The sequence below is a fragment of the Plectrocnemia conspersa genome, unplaced genomic scaffold, assembly GCF_051122295.1.
Source record: "Plectrocnemia conspersa isolate PC_06_02 unplaced genomic scaffold, ASM5112229v1 ptg000004l, whole genome shotgun sequence".
Lineage (NCBI taxonomy): Eukaryota > Metazoa > Arthropoda > Insecta > Trichoptera > Polycentropodidae > Plectrocnemia > Plectrocnemia conspersa.
The window spans coordinates 870,778-894,057 of NW_028277168.1; the positions used below are offsets into that span (position 1 = coordinate 870,778).

At 31.3% G+C, this 23,280-nt stretch overlaps 1 long non-coding RNA gene across 1 annotated transcript in view; it reads left to right on the top strand.

Annotated features, from left to right (window-relative positions):
* The window catches only part of LOC148235553 (uncharacterized), a 97,721-nt gene that overhangs the window by 40,598 nt on the left and 33,843 nt on the right, over positions 1-23,280 (top strand). The window lies entirely within an intron of this gene.

Sequence of the window (23,280 nt, forward strand, 5' to 3'; positions counted from 1 at the left end):
CTTGGATTAGAATACAAAGGTCAGGGGTTGCTCTGAAAAGGTGAAACCAAATAAAAATGTCGAGGTGATGAAAAACCTAAGCTGACAAGAGAGGTTGCAACATTTATAAAATACGACAACTGAAAATATTAAATCTAAATTACGCTTTTTTTCGTTTAAATATTAACAATTTTTCCCTCGAGCAATTAAATTAAATATTTTTAGCAGTAAAAATAATATTTAATTTACCAGAAAATATTTTGACAAAAGCCCCACGCCATGTAATGTATTATGTAAAGTATAAATTCACATTTTTAATTAGTTAATCGAAAGAAAATATTTTATCATAATTATGTTAAAATTATCAGCTGTCGGTTTCTCACTAACGCGAGGTAACGCAGCTAGCAAGTGTGCGAATACCGGACGCATACCTTTTTGCGTTTTTAGTATTATTTTAAAAGTAATATTTTTACTGAATATATACTTTATAGTATAAATGGGAATAAAATATATTTTTAAACTGCATATTTTTAACTCAATGTAATTGTTTAACAATAATTAAATCTTATAAATTAGCATACATAATATTAAAAAACAAACAGAATATTGGACAATAACAGTGTAAACTCGTAGCAGAGTTTTCTTTTACGAAATGTCACATTGCTGTGGAGTAGCAATGTCGTTGCTAAATTTTAAATGTACAACGTTTTTGAGAATTGCATTAAAATATTTTAATAATAAATAATGTTTTCGTCACATAATTATTTTTGATAGAATGAATTAAGTTAGTTATTAAATATTTTTTGTTTTCATAGTAGTGTAATAAACATTAACACTGTCAGGTGATGCGTGAGGGTATAAATATTTTCCGGTCGTTCAGAGATATCGATGCTCGTCGACAAGTTCAAGGAGTAGTTTTCTAGAAAAGCGATTTTTCCTTAAAAAGGCTTATGTAAAAGGCGAAAAAAACACGAGAAATATCTCAAGAAAGAATCAAAGGCGGAACAAACGGAAGAAATCTTTTGTGAATAACTTTTGCGCTCGGAGAAGTCTGCCTGTTGAGATTCAATCTAATCTTTTAGAATCAAGTTATACATTCGAGAGCAACGATCATTGTACGTGAAAGCTTCTTTTGTTTCAATACAAGCCCATTAGCCAACTTTTCACCATGTGTACATATTTTTTACTTTCACTTTTCATGTATGTACATAAATATATTATAATATAAATTCGAGGTTTTATAAAAAATTAAGGCTTTTACGTTGTGTGTTTATTGTACATATAAATAATAAATATGTATAAGCAAATGTTTAAAATTATATGTTTTAATATTATTGTCTAGTTAAATAATTTTAAATTTAATAAATCAAATATTAAGCAAATATAAACCAAACGTTTAACTCATAAATAAACTCAATCTAATAAAATCATTTATTCGTTTCATCCTCGGCATAATAACACTAACTTTATTGTTTATATTTGCATATCGCAGTAAACGTATTTACATTAGCTATTCCCTCTAGCAAATATTTTTGATATAAACTTTAAATATTTTTTATTTAAAAAGTCTGCCTCATGGTTAAAATTGATAATAAACACAAATAATATAAAAAATATATACTATTCATTAACCATTAAAAGCTTTTTTGTGACTAACATCTCTTAGAATAATAAAATGTGACAAATATCATATTTTCATATTTTTTGATAATATGGCAAAATAAAAAAGGGTTGCACATAATGTCTTTAATAGCAGATCTTCGGTTGCTTTGATGGGGCCTTCTTAAAGTTATCGGTACTTATTATCGATAGCGTGTCATGGATGTGATGCTCAAACAAGAAGCGATGTAGTAGTCCAAGCATCGAGACGTAGTTGAGTCGAGTGTGAATAGTCTGATTTGGACGTAATAGCTGCTAGGCTCGCGGGCATCACTCGCTGAATTTCAGACGCGCGTGTGCATGTGTGTTATGTATGTTCCGCTACAGTTTTTATATATTCATTTTTTTATTATGGTTATTTTAATATTTTACAAAAATTGTATTCAAAATGTTCTCTACTAATTCCTGTAAAATAAATAGCACCATTTGCGTGTCCATTTACAACAGATTTTTTTACAGACGGGTCTCCCAAAGATACTCTTAGAAATTCGAGTTTCATCGTCCGCAACTGTTGTTTGACAAAAGGTCGGAAGTGACGAAAGACAAATTTCATGCGAAATACCGTAGAGCGTCGCGAAAAGTAACGTTCTATTGTCCGTCGTTTGTCGAGACTTTAGCAGGCCGAGCGGCCGAGTTGCATGTTTATTATACGCCCATTTCCCGTCTTTTGTGTTTGTCCATCACGTAAGCCCTTGTACGTACAACATGCCTTCCCTTTGACGAGGATTGGGCCAGTACAAAGTTGTCTCTCTTTATCCTGTTACTAATTAACGTAAAAGTTTATAATGAATTATTTTATGCTCAAAATCAGCATTGTTATATTTTGTCTTTCGTGGCCAAGATTTGTGTTTGTGCGTGACAAAATAATATATAATAATATATATTTAAATAATGGTTGGAATAAATTGATTTTAATGATAGCTTTAATCTGACTGTGCTGATTCATTAGTCAATATAATTTAAACAATATTTAATTTAAACGGTAGTTGGTAATAATTTTATGAATATAAAACAAATTTATTTGCGCGTGTATTTAGTGGATATCATAATCAATTTATTTTGCAACCAATAGTATATACATACATATATACTCGAGTAAATATTTTCCTAGTTACGTCACGTAGTCTCCATGACCATTTGATAGTATATTTAAACTAATTGCTCTCTGCAACTTATCTAGCTGTATGATGCAAAGAGGGAAGCGGTTGCTTTATCAGTAATTTTAAAGGCCGTCTCGGGCAATGATTTTCGTTTTATTAAAATCTTGCGGGTTCCTAGTTAGATTCAAAGTTTTTAATTAATTCCGGCTTACAGTTTATTGGTGAAATCTTCCGCTTTTCCTATTTTTAATTGTATAGTTAATACGATGATTTAGGGTAAGAAGAGACCATGATATTTTTTGTATTGTTTACTATGTAATATTTTTTTTGTATAATGCTTGTAATTCTAACATATAGAAATATGCAATTCTTACATATTTTCCGTATTTGTATCAGCATTAATGCCTATTCAAAAAATACGTCCTACAAGTAGTCCTTATCTGCCTAATAATGTAATTGGCACATCTGTTCCTATAGTATTAGCAAGACAAATAAACTTATTCTTTGTTTGTATATGCTTTTTATAATCAACTGTGATTAATTTATTTTCACCCTCACAGAATAGTTTTAAAATTTGTAGGTTTAAAAAAAGTAAAATATCTATTTTAACCATAAGGAAAATGGCAAGCTTAGTATTTATTTTAAAAACATTTTTAAATATAAGCCATCGTATTTGAAAACAATATTTTATATTTTAAGCATATCATAAATATAAATAATAGAGCGCATTTTAAATAAGTAAATATCACTAATATATAAATACAGATAAGGAGATACTGATTTAGAAACGTTTACCTGCTGATTTAAGATGACTTTTTATAATAGAATCATTTGCAAGTATTTTGTGTAGAAATAATTAAATTAACTTTTTTAACTTGAAATAAACTTTTTAATGCGAATCTAATTTTTACAAAAACCAAAATCATGTTGTTATATTATACTACTTTATTTTTATCAACAAAACATTAAAATAAAAATTACTGTTAGTAGATACAAAAATTTAAATATTTTTATTAAATACAAATATGTGTTGTTTAAGTCTATATTTTTATAATCGCCCGTGCGTAAAGCTCTATATGACAACACGGGCCCCAGGTTGCAAATGGGAGACAATTCTTAGAAGTCAGCTATCGTGGTGACGATAGCGTCTACTCAATCTAGCACTTTTTTAAGTTGTACTTTACTTTTTTGACGATGTTTGGCTGCAAGTGAGTCGCTATCGCGTCCCTTATTCTACCTCCTTGCGGCTAGAACGTCAGGGCTCGAAAACGTTCCTCTTGCACGAGCCATCCAGCTTCTTAATGAGCTTGCCAAACACAATGATGTTTTCGGCAATGTTCGTAACAAGGTTTTTCGTCTATGTCACATCCGGCAATAAAAATAAATATTTCGCTCATTTCGCATAAAATAAATACAAACATATTATATATGTAATATTACACTCTTAACATATGATTGTGTTAATCCAGCGCGCGCATGTTTTGAATAAAAAAGTTGAAGCTATGACGTTGACTGCTGTAGAGAGTAGAAGACCGCATAAATTTTAAATCATCCGCATAAAGAATAAAACTTGAATTTGTAATTGTCGTATTTATGTCATAAAAAAATAACAGGTTGAACACTTGAGGAACCCCTTAAGGGGCGTAATACTCTTCTGACAATCAGTAAACTATTTTTTATCACAAAATAAACATTTCCAAAATCATTTTAAAAACATCATGTATAATGCAATTATTAGGAATTCAAACAGACGCCTGAATTTATGAAAACAGATTCGAAGTTATTTAAAAGCAAAGAACAATTAAAATTGCTTTTATATCAGATTTATGGCTATAGCAATGCAATGGAAACAACACAGGGTCTTAAGTTTTAATTGGCAAGTTTCTGAAACTCGCAACCTCGTGGATTACTCGTTGGAATTATGCAGCGAACATAAAACAGCGGCGTGAGACGCTGGAAAACTTTTCTCTTAATACACAGGGTAGCCCAAAAACCAAACGATACTTTCAATTCCCTCTTAGAAACAGTTTATAATATACACAAAATAAACTGGAACCATGTCATTATTTATTAAATTCTTCAATAGTAATTGTATGTATGTATCTGATTTAAAATATAGCTCGTTTTTTTGCACATATAAATATGACGGTGTGTATATATTTTTATAGTGCTCCATTATCAGGACCCCGGTGTCGCGGGTCAAAGGTCCCCGATTGTTACGACCAAGCCGTAAACAAGCAGATGACGGACTATTCGTCTGGGTACACTCGAGAGGTTTGAAAATCACCCGGCGCCGTTTTTACGCACAAGTCCGCTTCAAAATCAACTTCGAATTAAAGTTTAACTGTTATCCACTTACGGATTTCTTTGCGAGCGACCTGACTGTAAAACCGACCTTTACGACTAGGGTTACTTTTATATGTGTGTACGTCCTACGCACATGCTACATTATTTATTTTATTTATTTTACAGATTTTATCCAGGGTGGAATTAGTATATGAATAGCTTTAAACCGAATGAGTTTCTCTCTTATGTAGTAATGGTTACATTCCCATATGGCGTTTGTGTATATAATACAATATACAATATAAAGACCTAGCCACAATAATGGAACACGTTTAAAATGTACATATTCTCAACAAAATATTTTGCAATCGTATAAACGAATTTGTTAGATTCTTGCTAACTAATTAATTTAAAAAAGGAACACAGTTTTACTATTCTGTGAATTTGAGGCACAATTTGTTACAATTTAGAGACCATTTTGAACAAATTACAAGAGAGTTCAAAAGTCTCGAAAGTTAGGCGAAACAGTTTTTTTCACAACAATGGAAAAGAGATCTCAAAATAAAACAATTTCATTATTAATTGGAAATATTTCATGGATCACCTAATAGCACATCCGTTCTGAGACGTTAATCACTCAAGAAGATCGCTAAAAAAAACTTGTTTTAAAAATGATGTGTGCTAGACAATACGTTCTACCTTGCGCACAATACTATTGTTTTAGCCCTTAGTTACCGATCTCCGAAATAGATATCTAGACTGTTTATTTTTTAAGGAGTAAACACGTTTCACGGGTGTGTCCAAAAAGCGATGCACTTGCCCCGCAAACATCCCCATCTGTCATTAACCAGAGCTGCCTCTAATCAGCATTAAAAAATATGTGATACGAGAGACGCATTAATAGACGCACCAAGCGCTACGAAAACACATTAGCATATTGTTCAAAATCATCAAAAGAACACATTTTTAAATTATATTTTGCGCCGTGACTCCAATGGACGCAAATTATGAACAGTATCAGTGAAGATGTCAGACGAGCTCCCAAAAATAATACAATTGTATGTTGATCTGACGACTGGTTAGTGACCATTATTTATTTTAATCGCTCCATATGTATAATTAATATATTACGATACACGTGTATTAATGATAATTAATTATTAATGAGCAACATATGTAAAATATTAATTACTATAAATATCATTTTGTCATGACAAATCCTAGCTGTTACACAAAATCACAGCCGACAATAATACAACTCGACACGCCAGAAAAACCTCTAACTTCCAATACCTGCCATTTTAACTCCACCATCTGACAGAGGCATATATATTTATTTATATATGTAGTTATTTATATGTTTAAAAAATATTTTTTAATAATTTTTCCGGCGTCTATTTGACAGTAAAGTCACAACCCTTTTACCTTAAAACTGAAAAATATATTTGATTATTTTAAGTGTTTGTATGAAGAGGTTTATAATGATAAACACAATATTAATATAATAAGACTTTTAGTAAGATTATAAAGATCTTAGATCTTATAGAAAAAGTTACTTTTTTCAATGAATCTAAATTTAAGATAATTGAATTAAAAATATAGTTTAATTAAAATACATTAAATTGATTGAATTGCTTCAACGTCACCGTTTTTTTATCATTTTTTTAACATAATAACTCTGAAAAAAATTAGAACAATACGATTTCACTGATATTTTAGTGAAAATATATTGTCACTTGCAATGCACCTTCACTGTAATTCTGTAACATATACATAAAATATTTTTTTTAAATTGATTTATACATTAAAAAATTCAATAAAAAACTTTTTTATACACTGAGTACATATGTTGATTAAATGTGGTAGTAATGGTTCGCTTAAAAGTAGCCCTACGGCCAAAAATTCGTCGCGCGGATCCGCAGATACGACCGCGCAGCTTCATTACAACGCCAACGTTATTTCAGAAAGCACAATGGAAAATGCTTACCGAATTTCCGGCCTGTGGACGGCGAATTTCTCCAAAAGCGGGATTTCGAGCTTTGGTCCAATAGAGATCCCTTCTATTACGATGGTGGTTGTGCGGACGGCCCGCATGTTTCATCCCTGAAAACGTACCGTTTAACCCTCTCGTTACCCGTCATTAAAATAACTTTGGAGCGCCGTTTACGCTTTTACATGAACAAGGGATTCAATACCGAGATTTTTTTTGTAAAGTCTTATCTTTTTATTAAAATCTAAAAAACGATATAAAAAAATATTTATTCCTGAACATGATTGATACATGTATCAATTCAACTGTGTTAAAAACTTGTGGAACTGTAAATATTAATTTGACTATCATGTATCCATAAAAACGTTGATTCATCCACACATGATCATGCATCATTCAATTTCGCTCTCACCCAGTGGTAGCCGAAGGGTTAACTTATGCCCGGGACTAGAGGATAAATTCGCCGATAGGAGTCCCGCCGGAAATGGCGCCGCCGACCGGATATTCCAGTCGGTTCGGTTCGGCACAAGAGAGTCTATGTCCCAAATGGAGACGCACCATTTTGGCGCCACTGGCATTAGCAAGAAATTAATATCACTTTTTTGGGCCTTTATCACTGTGGATATACGGTGGATAAAAATATCTGACCTCGTCTTGTTTCGTTTTTCTAAAAACACATTTAGGTCATATGAATATAATATTACATATAGGTTAGAGAGAGAGAGAGTCTCAAGTATGATAAAATCTAGCAGTTTTGATATTCGTGTCCTCGTGTCATGGCAAATTGGTGCTTCAGTGTTTGTAAGAATTTGCTTTGAGGTTCGCATTTCAGATTTATCTAGACTGCTGTTCGTTTCGTTTTACAATTACACTTCATTTGAACATGAAGTTGTCATGTTCCTTAAACTCACGTTTTATCCTCGAATTTATATGCTTTATATTAACAAAAAAAGCTCATTATTACAGCCCCATTATTGAAAATATTGAGCACAATAATATAAATAAGTCTTACTGTGTATTTGTATTGTTAAACAAAGATTTTGTCATAAAAACAAGCATAATATGGTTTTACATTGGCATTTTATTCCATACCTAACTTGCTATTAAATATTTTCTAAAAATATGTTAATATTCAATAATAATTATACTGTTTTAATTTCAGTATTTATTTTATTTAAGACAGAATAGTCTGTTAAATATTATTCGTCTCTGAAACAGGTTAAACTCGAGTTGGATTCAGTACGTCACAACGGACAACGGTCTTACGTGAAGAGAGAAGCGGTTGCCTCTCTGCTCGTTGATAGTTTGAAGTTTGTCGTCCTCTTTTTAAATTCGAGTTTGTACAAATTCAGCTCAGTTAAAGTCTTAAAGTGCATGTTTCATAGTATAGATTTTTTCAACTGCACGCAAAATCACTATCATAATTGACAGAAGTAACATTCGGTTATACCTTTATTTTTATTTAATAATTATAAATAATATATTTGATATAAACTCAAAAATAAAAGGAGCTACAAAAAAACGGATAAAAATATATTTTAATTGTTAGGAAAATAGTAATTAGTGATTTTTATAATCAAAATTCCCATCAAACCACTTTAACTATGTCTTTTTTATATTCTACATCTCAAAGACAAATATAATTTGATTTAATAATACTTATTTTATATTATATAGTACAATCCCTAAAAGTCCATTGTCTATGAAAATGTATTCCATTACCAAGTAAGCTTACTGTTACATGATAAGTCGTAAATAATTAACAGTAACAATATATACAGATTTTTTATTAAATATTTTTTTCAGTCATGATATTTTTAACTGCGTTGCAAAGATTCAATAGTTTCAATAATATTTTAAATGCTTACGCTATTTGTTTATCTGCTTATTTCATTAATAAATTTAAACACTTGATTACCTGTAAATTTTATATAACTAGATTTATAAAAGAACGTAGTATATAGTTTACCAAAATTTCCACTTCTAGAGAAAAACGTAAAAATATTGCTTTATGTTCATTCTTATTTTTAATAAGCATAAAACCTCAAAAAAGTATCACCAAAAAAATACTTTAGCGTCCCACAGATGACCCACTTTTTAAACTTTGCCCCTTTTTGTCTCATCCCTCGACTGCTGCACAGTCGTCCCTTTACTACTTTGTCCTCAGCAGCTGTGAAAATACACAGAGACGATCGCCTAGTTTACAGCCCAAATCTAATTTTCCTTATGCATAAAACGAGAGTCACAAAAAAAGTCCTCTAGGTGCCATAAGCATTTTTCAGTTTACACAAAAGTTCACTTTGAAGCAGCCTGTTTAACGAACTATAAAATGTGCCACAACATCATAATTCTGTGACGAAATGGGGAGTAAACATTTTTACTCTAAAAACCAAGTAAGTATGAATATAAAGTTGCATATGCACCTGGGTCAAAAAAATATGTTCTGGGAGAGATCAATAAGAGTGACATTTTTAAGTATGTTTGTGGAAAGATTCACGTACAACTTTATTATATAAACATAATGATTGGAATTGCTTTGAAAATATGTTTAAATTACTATTTTATAGTTAGTTAATGTGCTAAAACTGTTAAACTTTCACAACGCTTGTCAAACTATGTTATATTTTGTCAAACTAGGCTAGAGTTTGTCAAATATACCAAAGCTAAGCTATGTATTATAGTTTACTTTAATTTTGTTGAGCTTGTAAAGACTAAGTAAACTATCTTGGAGCATATTAATCTCATGTTCAGTTTTTTTAAATAACACCATAGGTTTATAAGTATATCTATAGGTTCGCTAGTCTCGCTGTTTATGAGTAAAGACCAAATTGAAAGTACAATTGTTAAGGCCAAGAATGTAAGCTCAACGGACATAAAGGGTGTAGACAGAATAGGTATTCCGGACTATTGTATAATTAATTAAATTCAATTAAATCTTAGTCTAGGCATTTGAATATATTTTGCGATAGACGCATAAAAACTTACACTTGGCGCCTGTGATTTTACGCTTTTTCAAAATAAAATTGTTAGTGTAACTCAAAAGCTAATATTTGATTATAATATTTTTATTTTTTATGATTTGAGAACAAAGTTTAAACAAACAAGTGAAGTCAAAGGGTGTGACTTCGTATCCAAAGAGACGCTTAATGGAATCTAATTAGAGTTTTATTTTATTAAATTACAATTGCGATAGGCAATAAATGGTGAGATGTTTTCTGAGCAGTGGTGGAGAAGCTGGCGCAGGGATGATGTCCATGGGGGGTCCTCAAAGGTCTAGTAGGTGGCGTGGTAGCGAGTGTATAGCAGAAGTTGATCTCAGAAGGTATTTCTCTCGGAACGGGAGCGCCCATGACAGTATGTTGTCCGCGAGCTTGTGACTGCCCTCTTCTCATCATTCGGCGCCAGACCGACCACACGCTGGAGCACGCCGATAAAAGTGTGGGAGAGTGAGGGACCTCTTTGGGGCCTGAAAAACCCCAGGTCTCAAGGGGGAAGTCAACTCGAAAACACCCAACCGAGGAAGCGTCCTTTGGACTTCCAATGACGAGCGAAGCACTGTAAATTCCAACCAGTAGGCTAAAAGGGCCCGGCCTTTAAGGTTCGGGGACCGAACTGGATCGGAGGAAGCGCGAAAGCGACTTCCAAGGATGAAAAACGGAACTACAGGAGCAAGCAAAGCTAAAGCGAGGGCGAATAGCTAAGCATAGTACGCAGGTGCCAAGAGAACGTTTCCCACAAACACTCGAGAGAAACACTAATGAAACTCTTGCAAAAATAACGTAGTACTACGGGGGGTGGCTCCCGCTCATCCAGCCCTTAAAAGCTGGATGCCACCCATTGGGTTGGACTCGTAGGGCCTTAGTACTGGTAATGGCAGTGGTTTGAGCAAAGGATTAAGACGTAGAACGACCCCCTGCCCTCTTTTCATCGAAGTCTAGGCTAAAGTATCCAGGGCTGCAAAGCTTGCTGACTAATCACAATGCAGCGATTATTCAGCCAATAGATGTTTCTTAGAACAGCGAAATAGATATATGTCTTTAGAAAGCAACATTTGCTTGATGGGCATTATCCAAGGTCATATACTGAAACAGGAATCTAGTGGATTCGGTGATTTATTATATCCGTGATTGTTTTACAACAAAGAAATATTTTTTTTAATGACGGAGAATATTTACAGTTAGAACACTTGTTATTTATGTGATTTTTTGTCGTAGCGAGCGCTATTGTGTGGTCCCAATCCTTTAAGCTATTGTTTTGTTTCCTTGTTGACGAGTGAGTTTTTAGAATAAGACCCCATAATTTATCGCTGTATGTTTAGTGAGCTTTAGGCGTTTCAATAAATCAGAAATATTTACCACAAATACAAATTAAACTCATGATTAGATAAGAAGCAAACAAAAAATCAAACAATAATATAATTAATTGTGTTTTAAGATCTTTTTTAAATGAATTAAAAATTATATTTCAGCAATTTTTAATAAGAGACAAAATACGCAGATTATATATGATTGCTAAAAACAGGGCTGATTTAGAACGAAGAAATTATTTTTTGAAGGCGATGAGAAAACTACCATAATAATCGTTTATAAAAAACACAAACAATATAACCCTGTGTACTTACATATACGAGTACTGCCCCTCAAGGTGACTAACCAATCACAGGACAAAAATTGTAAATATATAGGTTAAATAAAATCAATATATTCCACGACTATATTATTGTAAGAATGCATTATACTGTATCTCTGTCTTATATATTTTTGAATACATTTTTGTAATAAAACCACAATATAATTTTTCAAAACATACCATAATGTAAGAAAGAGTGTATAATATATTTTCTAAAATGTTATGAAAACCAGTGATTTTGCGCTATTTTGGAGCGAAATAATATGCAAGAATCGCAAAGTTTTATTTTTATATATTGTAAAGGTGCATCTAGGTCATCTGGTACAATTTTTGTTGCTTTGTGTTATTCTAGAAAATATATTTATTTATTAATATTTAGAAAGCAACATAGATAAATATATATACGCCATTCAACATTCAGCACACAAAGTGTAACCTAGAACTAAAGTTATTTATATATACGACACGAACCAAACACTAAACCGCAAACTTGACAAAAGCTCAAATGGTTTATTTCACAATAAAGATTTTATTTGTGATATATCTATGATAGATTTTAGTTTAGTAGAGTTTTTATTTAAATTAATAGAATTAGGATTTTTAGCGAGAGGATATTTTTATTGTTTTTTTTAATCTAAAAATAAACTCAATGTGAGATTATTTATAGGTGCTCATATTTTACTTTTTATATAGTAGAGCAAATTAAATCACTTTCCCCAGTTATAAATAACGTTCCTCGATAATTTCGCTACACATCCGTTCCGGAGCAAAAAAATCCATAACTAAGATGATCAATCATGGCCCGCTGGGGGGTCCAGGGTTCAATCTTGGCAAACCTTCCCGCGGGTAACATAGATCACTCACGAGGAAACCGACAGTGTAGGGCCATAAATTCATCTTTAAAAGGTCCTCCTCCGTTTCAACACTTAAATTCGACCCTTCGAGATCGCCTGAAATATTTACACGAATAAAGTATTACCATAAATTGGCGAGCTTTTTCGGCTTAACTTCGACCGGCCTAAAAGCTCGCTATTTATGTCCGATCCTGACCTTTGAGATTGCTTTTGAGTGTGTTGATATTTTAATTATTGCGTGCAGGGCCATATTGGAAACTTATATTATCGTTACCACAACATTTTTAATATGAGACCTTGAATACTTGTTTTGATATAATCTGATTTAATATATTAAGTTTAATACGCCAAAAAAAATCTTAAGTCGGTATAGATATTGCTCGGAACTAATGCCCGGTTGGGCTAAGGCAAAGTGGCAAATAACTAATGATAAAAATACGTTAAGGTTATATGTTTTATTAGGATAAATAAATTTAATAAAAATATTAGTCAATTACTTATTAATAAACACAGGTTAAAAAGATATGTGCTTTTATTAATAAAATAATTACACATGTCAAACATACACTCGCAGCTTTAGAAAACTTTTGCGAAATATATGTAATGTGCAAATGCACATTCGCCAGATGCGCATCAGAAAAGTTTGAACTGCATCTAGCGTACAATATAAATATCCCAAATAAGCAATAGCAGTACTTGGCTAATGCCACGATGAATAATGTAACAGTCGAGAGAAACTTTACGCACTATAAATAACGTTAGCTGCTAGGTACTACATGAGTGCCTGTGTAGGCAAAGTTGACGCAAGCTCTGCGTGATGTAATTAACAACATTCTGGGATATCCAACTTTACAACTTTAGCTTCGTTTTACTCCTTAATAGTGAATAATTGAAGGCATTTAAGATAACTCTGTGTACTACATCCACGGATTTTCAGGATTATTAAATAGCATAGAAAAATGTATAATTATAAATTGCTATTTATATATATATAAATATAATATTTATTGATTTATTGAAATTAATTAAATTTTAAGAACAATTTGAATAAGCAATATTTAAAATCAGTGTTTCATAAAACGATATTTCACGCACAGATATGCAATGGTCAGAACAGTGAACACCCCATGAATAACACTTTTTAAAAGCACATACCTCTTAAAATAATTGCCTGCTAAATCGCACCCATAAATGTACGGTATACACATCAGACATTTTCGTGATCTTACTTTTTTATGAATCACTGACGTTTTTTGGAGACCTTATTTATATTTTTGCTCAATAGTTTTTTCTAAATTAGCGCGTTTATTAAAAAAACATTAAAAATAAATTAAAAGAGAAACCAATTTGGTTCGAAAGTAAGGCGCAGTAATATAATAAATGTTTCAGAATTAAACAATTGCATTAATAATTATTAATATTATACGGACTTTCCTATTAGCACATCCATCTTATGAATACAATATAAGTACTAGTAAAAACTACTTTTTGTGTGGAAAGGATGCGCAATAAACAATGCGTTCCACCCTTGGAAAATACTATTGTTTTCTTACACCTATGTTAACGATGGCCTGAGTGGCTATCTGGCCGTTGCACTTATAAGGCGTAAACCCATGACCAAGATGAGATGCAATTGAGCCGCCAACATCCTCATCTGCGATCCACCAGAGCTGTCTCGAACCAGCTATATGAAAAATGTGATGCAAACGCGATCAGATACGCACAGTCACAAAGACCGGATCGTCCAGCATCGTCACAAAAATACATCATTTCGGTTAATTGGCGGAGGGAAGGGGTTTCTCAAAACTTTTTTTTTTTAATTTGTATGACCCGCTGAATTTTTTAATTTTTCTTGGAAGACAGTTCTTATCGATGCTTATTGTATTGTGTGACAAGTTAATATTATAATGATTATCTCAAATTAAATTATCTCTATGCCTTGAAAATTCAATTGCTTGACAAGCTAATTGAATTAAAAAGCAACTACAATAAATTTAAAGTCCCGAATATTAAATCAAACGAGCAAATCCTCCGGTTAGCGATGATTTTATCATAAGAGCGCGCGTTTTTTAATGTTTAATCGCTTATGGCCGAATTTTTGGCTGTTAAAGCCGGCTTTACGGGACGCGTGGGTTTAACGGTCCGCCCGTTAAACGGCCCCGATCGGTTTAACGTATTAAATTCCGACGCGGGCCGAAATTTACTTTTTTATTACCGCCCCAAATATCTCAACATCTGCATCGTTTTAATCAGATATATCTGTGGGCCGCAACGAAATTTCGCGAGACAAACCAAACCGAGTTAGAAGAGGCTTTCGACCACTCTAGATTCACTCGGCTAGAATCTAATCTAATCTGGTAGGGGATTCAATTTGGGGTTTTATTTATTTAATTCGTTCGCTTTCATCCAGTTTGTTGGAGTGTACTATTATTGTTATGCTGGACTGTTTGAAAATGGTGGAAACGCCGAGCTGGTGCAGTAAATAATGCTTTATTGACGTTGAAGTTGGGTCATGACCCACTCCAATTTAGCTCTCGACCCTTAAGGTTCTATTACAATAAATAGGTTATGGGTGTTATGGTGTAATTTAGTTGTGTCTACGCTGCTTGCCAGAAGACGCGTACTCGACCCGTACGCGGCCAAGCGAATTGTGATGAATCGCCTGCAGATTCACAGCATGCAAACCATTCATACGCGCGAATGTGTTCGTCGTCGTTACATGTCATAGTATAGCTTATATATATATATTTTGATCTAATGCTTAATCGCGTTTTCTGTATGTAGTTTTTGCTGATGGTCACTATAGCTCGTGCTCTATTTTCCCGTCGGTCCTTTTCCGGGCAATTCGTCGGCGTTATCAAAATTTGGTCAACCGTCGTTACGGCGGCCATTAGTTTGCGCGCGAACGTGACTTGTTGCCCATGGGATGTGACCGTGCTTTGTTTCGCCTCACCTGCTAATGTTTGCTTTATGTGCCAGGGCCTGTGCGAGAATTTATTATTCCTGCGAGACGCATGATACCTGCGAAATTTTGTTCGCAATTGTCTAACTAATGATTGGATCAACGCCTATCGTCTACAGCAGGGGTCGGCAAACTGCCCGCGAGCTTAGAATACATTTTACATTTTTAAACAAAAAAATGTAAAGTATGCGCTATAAAAAAACGGTCAACCAAGAGTTAAGAAGTTACGAGATATGACCGTAGGTGGTGCTCCTATTGCTTTGCATAGCATTGTGACGTTACGCAGAGAACAAAATAACGCTTTATAATAAATAATAATACTATTAATAAATATAGCTATAAACTATTAAAAATGTCAAATAATCAACAAATATAAATCAGAAATCAATTTAAATCACAATACATAAAAAAGTGTATGTTTACTAATATTAACAGTAAACATAAATTAAATACATATATAAAGGAATAAAGCACAGCTATAAAATATTAAAGTTGTAATATAAATAATAGACAATTTGATGTATGTGCCCTATAAACTTAAAAACTACTGGACCGATTTCGTTAAAATAATCCCAGTTTGTTTTTATTAGTGCAAGGAGTGTTTAGAGCAGTGGTTCTTAACCGGTGCACCGCGGTGCACCAGTGCACCGCGAGCTTATTGCAAGTGCACCGCGAGAAAATTGGTAAAAACAAAAATTCCGCAAAATAGTAAAATCTTAATGTTTCAATCAATTTATATTTTATTATAGTCGTGATACCCCACAATGGATCAATTTATTACCAAACGAAATTGTGAATCAGACCAAAATATTAATGACACTGGGAGTACAAGTGGAAGAAGTAGTGACGATGTTACTAGACATCATACGTCTCATGCAAAAGAAAATATATCCAGTAAAATATTTAAGTTTCAGTTTTACTAGCATCAATGAGGAAGGATATCACATTCCACTATGTGTTGTATGTGGAGAAAAACTGTCCAATAGCGCGATGTATACTGACAAGTTAAATCGCCATTTCACTACGAAGCACGCCGATTTTGCATCAAAAAGTATAGATTACTTCAAAAGATTGTTAAGTATGCAAAATAAACAAGCGAAATATTTTGAAAAAACTGTTAAAACTTCCTATAAGGCACAACTGGCGTCATACAAGATTGCTGAATTGATTGCTGTACAATTAAAACCACATACTATAGCAGAGTCTCTAATTTTACCTGCATATTGTGAAATAGGAAAAATAATGTTTGGTGATGAAGCAAAAAGGAAATTATGAAAATTCCTCTTTCAAACGATACAATAAAAAAAAATTAAATATGTCGGATGATACTGAAAAAACAGTTAACGATAAACTTTCCAAGCGATATTTTGTTTTATAAGTCGACGAATTTACTGACATTAGCGGTAAGGCACAAATACTAGGATTCGTTCGTTTCATAAATGAAAACAAAATAGTGAATCAATATCTATGCTGCAAAGAACTTACCGAGCATACGACAGGACAAGATGTTTTTGATCTTATTTATTCATATTTAGAACAATTTAAAAGATCATGGGAGTTATGTGTAGGAATTTGTATGGATGGTGCTCCTTCAATGGTAGACTCATTTAAAGGATTTGTAACCCTTGCAAAGACAAGAAAACCTAATATTATATCTACGCACATAGAGAATCTTTAGTTTCGAAACCATTACCAGCAGCACTAAAACCTGTACTAGATCAAGTTGTAAATATAGTGAATTTCATAAAATCGAGACCTTTAAAAACACGCATGTTTAAAAAACTTTGCATTTCTATGGAAGCTATGTACGAGTGTTTGCTTTTTCACACCAAAGTCAGGTGGTTATCTAAGGGTAAAATTTTATGCCGATTCATAGAACTTAAGAATGAATTGTTAATCTTTTTTCGAAATGAATGTATGGATGATTTTGTAAAATGTCTTAAGAATAATGATTGGTATGCTAAAGTGGCATATTTAGCAGATATTTTTAATTACTTAAATAACGTTAACACAAGCATTCAAGGAAAAACAAAAAATCATGACATCCATTGACAAATTGACAGGATTTCGGAAAAAAATAACTCTTTCGAAATATCGAATAATAGAAAAAAAAGTAGATATGTTTCCTTCACTTAACGAAAACATTCCCAAGAAAGTTATTTCCGCAATAATAGAACATTTAACTTTATTGGAAGAAAAAATTGCACTTTATTTTCCATTCTTAAATATGGAAAATTATGACCGGATACGAAATCATCAAATTAGTCTCATTGTCGACTGATCGTACTCTAAAAATTAAATTTTCCGAAATAACTATGAAAAATTTTTGGATTACTGTCCAAGAGGAATATTCACTTCTTTACATGAAGGCACTGAAAATTTTGTTATAGTTTTCAACATCATATTTGTGTGAGCTTGGTTTCTCAACAACAACTAATATGAAAACTAAAAAACGAGAAAGACAGAAAAAAATTTAAACGAAGAATTCAGGGTAACTACATACAATATTCGACGTAATATTTCTGATATCTGCAAAAGCCAACAAGCTCAGGTATCACATTAATTAATTTTTTATTGATCATATAAATTTCATTATGATTAGCAAGAACGTCATTTTAGGTAAACAAAGGGGGGAAAATGCACCACTTAGATTTGCCACCCAAAGAGCACCTTTAAATATTATTACAAATATTTTTAATAAAACACGTATTTAAAAATTGGTTCTAGGGCAAAATTAACTACCTAAATTTATTTTCATTACTAAACTTTTTTATATAATTAAATTTAAAAAAATATGTCAAAAATTTGTATGTAATTTTGTATGTAACTATTATTTTTTTAAATATGTAATAAAAATTATGTCCACATATTTTTTCGACCTCTTAATTCTGGTGCACCGCCACTTTTTCCCATGATCAAAAGTGCACCGTGACTTTGAAAAGGTTAAGAACCACTGGTTTAGAGAGTAGTTTGAATGAAATCCGATAGGTAGTGCTGTTGATTTTACAGTGTTGTTGAATTCAAACGTGCTCGAGATAATTTTGACGTCATATCATGCCTCATCGCCGCCATCGTATTTTTCTTTTATTTAAATAGATATAAATTTGATATTAAATACTCGCCTCCTGTCACGTACAACCCATAAATTAAGTTTTAGATGCTCGCCGCCGTTCTATATATCTTTTAGCCGACACATTTTTCATAATCATTTACGTAAATAATTAAATACAGACATAACATATAAAAAAGTGTAGAATTACAGCAAATATTAATTTATAATAGAAATAAAATATTAAATTAAATTAAACACAGTCATCAAATCAATAATCATAACAAATATAAATATTTAACAAATCAATTAGAATTATTTTATTTTATCATAAATACGGCAAAATAATAAACAAACAAATCCACTAAGCTTCTGTTTTAATAATAAATCAAAAATGTTCCTAACGAGTCTTACGGCTTGGAAATGTATTTATTACTTTTAAATAATCAATATTTTTTGCTAGCTCAGCCTTTACCGAGAATAAGCCCAAAAACGAAAGACGCTTATAACACACAGTTGTCGGTAAAATATTTTTAATTCTTGATAGGCAGATAAATCATTGTTGAGCTTAAATCACAGTTACTGGTATTGTACTAAATAAAAATATTTGTAAATATTGGTTCGAGATGGAGTTGTCTTAATTTATTTAGCAACTTTATGAGTAATATATTTTTTGTTCTAATATTTGCATCACATATTGATTTTAACCACATGAAACTAAATTTCTATTGCTGAATTAAATCTAGTTGTCAAATTACTGATAATATAATTCAATTAAATAACAAAAATATCGTGCATAATAAATTATATTTATTTTTTTAGAAAAAATTAAGGTTGTAAGAAATTATGTTTTTGAAGCTCACGTTTTTTTTATTTTTACGCTTGCTTATTAGCTTAAAATATTTACGATCTGACTATTTAGAAAAATGGTGTCGTGCCTTGGACCAGACCGTCGACAAGTACAATTTTTTTATTTTTGATTTAGAGAAATAATCTTATCTTACGCGTTAAAAGCGTCATAAACGACCTGCTGAGGCCTTTTTTCACACAGTGCTATCGTGCATTTTATGATCTGGCCCTTTAGAAAAGTTTACTGACCCCTGATCCACAGTGATAATAATAAAATATAACATATCGGATAATTTGTACATATGTATATAAAAATTATACATAAATTATTAACCACTTGAATAATTTTGATATAAATATTAAATAAGTTTAACCATGTGTTTAACATTTTCTAAAATACAATGCATGCTTTGAGTTACCATTAACCGATAACACTAACCGCAAGCTTTTGCCAAACAGCCTGTATTAATTAAAACCGCCCGATAAATCTATCGGTTTACTTAATTAGTTGCGACAAACATGCTTAGATTAATTTGAAACTTTAAACATGCCACTCAGCGGTCGCCAAACCGACGGTTCTCGAATCAAGATCTTTTTCTATGGATATTGAGCTGTCTTTTTCACAAACGACGAACGAGTAAGGAGTGTATTCTGATCGCCTAGTCACCGCCGTCCGGATGATCAATCATCCCCCTTCTTTTTAAGTGATCAAATTGTCGGAAAATTCCAGTTGACACCATCGGAAAATTAGCATCCAAACAATGGCAACTTTATTGGAATTTTCGCAGAGCGAATTGAAGCCTACCCCAAACCCCACGAGCGTCGATTACTCGCCCCCAATTTTGTGCTAATTTTTTTTTTTAACGAACCCATCACCCTTCTTTAAAGCACAGTGAATAGAATTTAATCGGTTATTAATAAAATTTGTTTTTGCTTCTATCTTATAAAGCTTTTAACTATATTTTTTTATGTTAGATTTATGTTTCAGCTTTATAAAAAATAACTGAAATTAAGTTTCAGTAATATTAAAAACATAATTGTTATAATAAGTAAATATTAATACAGTTATTATATACACATTGTATACAAAACTAGAATAATAACTAAAGACTACATACTTCTGTATATAAATTTTATTTGATTTTTTTTAAATATAGTATAATTATTAAAAAAAAATAAAGAAAACAAATTTAAGTAATTTCCAGAAATCTCCGCATATTTAGAAACCATATGTGAAAATAACATGTAGCTATTGTGTTAATCAGTGAAAAAAAAATTCTCAACATTAAAGTACATACCATTTTTTTTAAAATGCTTCAATGAATTGAGGTTTAAAAAATATTTATACATGCTAAAATTTTTTTATATATTTAATAATATAACGTATAAATATTTTTTTATTAAAACATTTTTGTATATTTGAAGTAATATATTTAGCGAGAATATTTTATAAATGATTGTTTAGCATATGCGATAAACAGAACAGTGCTAAATGAATCCATTTAGAAGCAGAAGGCAAATATCTTTAGCCCCCATCATTAAAAAATAGAATTGTAAGTATCGTGCCTAAGAGTGAAAGGCGCAAGTTGTCCCCTAAAAAAATGCGTTAAAGCGGATACCATGGGCCAGGTGTCAAAGACGTAAATCACTTACTAGGAAAATAAAACAGCAGTAGTAAAATATTAATAAAGAACACTTTGGATATATGTATAATAATTTATATTCTAATTTCCTTTTTATTTTTTTAAGAATATTCTAATAAATAATTAAAATAAAATCGAGGGTATTTAAAAATTTTACAATTAAATCATGGACATTTCCGGGAATTTCCGGATATTTAGTAATTATAAACTTGATTTCTATAAAATACTTAAAATTTTGTTTTAATATCAAAATTCACAAAAAATTTTAATAAACGTTGAAGTACATTTATACATTATATCATATTTTTTATATACATACAATCATGTAAAATCTGCTTTTAAAATACACTATTAATAATTGGCATAAAGCCGTTCGGCAAGAATAATGCATTATGCCTGAAACCATGTAGAAGCAAAATGTAAAGATCTTAAACCTTCAACTTTGATACAAAGAATTCTTGGTATCGTGCCTAAGAGTGAAAGGCGTTGAAAGTTGTCTCCTGATAAAATGCGGTAAAGCGGATACCAAGAGGATGCCCGGTGTATAAACCCTTTATCTTTATGTAAGGATGAGGAACGTCAGTAAGTAGTAGATAACTATTAAGTTCTAAGAAAATAAAAAAGCAATACTCATATGGTCCATTTTAAACAGCTTAATTTTCATAAGTTGAGTTGGTTTAAATTATTATATGATGACTAAAATCTATGTTTTTTTATATATTTCTATCGTTTTTGCGAAATTTTAGTTAGCAATTTTAATTTAATTTAAATTCCAATCATTTATTATTTAATTAAATTTTAATTTCAATTTAATGTCATTCATAGTAACATGTTTCAATTAATAAAACACATGACACTGATTTACTACTTACTTTTGGGTGTTGATTGTGTTAACTTTGTTGTAACGCATCGGGTTAAACACACAAGTCATGTTACAAAGCAAGATTTAAAAAATTATAGGAATTTATAAGCTAATCAAATAATAAAATTTGTTGAGAATAATAAAATATATCTATAGCTTTAAGCCGAAACTAAAAATTCTCATAATTGTTTATTGTTAATTTTTTTTATTAGATTTAGTTTTTTAAACTCACTTTGCGCCGTTTTACTTGGATCAGACTGGTGATTAATGAATTTTCGTTCTATCAGAACCTGAAAATGGTTGTAGTTGAATCCAACAGCAGCTTGCTGCTTTACTGGCGTATGGCGAAAAATTACCGTTCGTTTACTAGGGCGTGTTAAACGACGCTCGAACGCGAGATTTTCTACCGAATAATTAACTTCGAAGAGTGACGGGCAAAAAAGATTTATACCCACGATCGAATTTTAATTCGCGTCGTTTCGCGAGTAATTAAACACTAAGTTTTTAAGTGAAACGCCTCAGTTACTCGCAGCAAATTATATTAAGAAGTTTATAACGAGAGATTCTGACAGCTTAGAATAGTTTTCATTATTCAAATAAAGCTGTAAAACAATGTAATACTTAATTTGTTTCAGTAAAAATCCGATTATGAGACTTAACAGGTTTCCCCGATGCGTCATGATAGTTATAAAACCAATAAAAAGTTTTATTCAACATTTCATATATATATAAATATCGAAGCGTTGATTTAATGAATTCGTGCGACAAAAAAATAAGTGCACTCAAGTATGCCGAAAGATATTTTTGGCGAAACATTGAGGAAAAACTTCTTGCAATGCAGTGATAAAATCCGTATTAAAAATACATATTTTATAGCAAAATTTTATGACTTATTTAAAATATTGTAAAGCGATTTACCATAAATAATATTTATTTATATATGTTAAAAAGTATTTTAAATATTTTTTATTATTTTTGAAAAAAAAAATCTCTTTAAAAAGTGTATTGATATTATATTATAGTACATCTGTAATATACAGTGAAATAATGATCTACAAATAATTACTTTCGTACTATTTGTAATCTGCAAATTTTAAGTATTTTTCTAATTAATAAATAATAATATATTTCTGACAAACTCTTATAATATAATAAATTACTAGCCGCAATATATAATAGATTATGTAGTAAATGAAAAATATATTTATTTAAGAGCGCCAGGATATATATGTTATTATTAGATTAAATTTATCGTCACAAACATCACCGATCCTTTAAATCCTTAAGACCGGCTTACAAGATTCTATCGTATTATATTAAATAATACGTATTATATAAAACAAATTTTAACCTAATAATAACTCAATTTTTTTATCCTAATCGCTGCGTTCGTAATCCCTTTTTTATTATATTCTCAT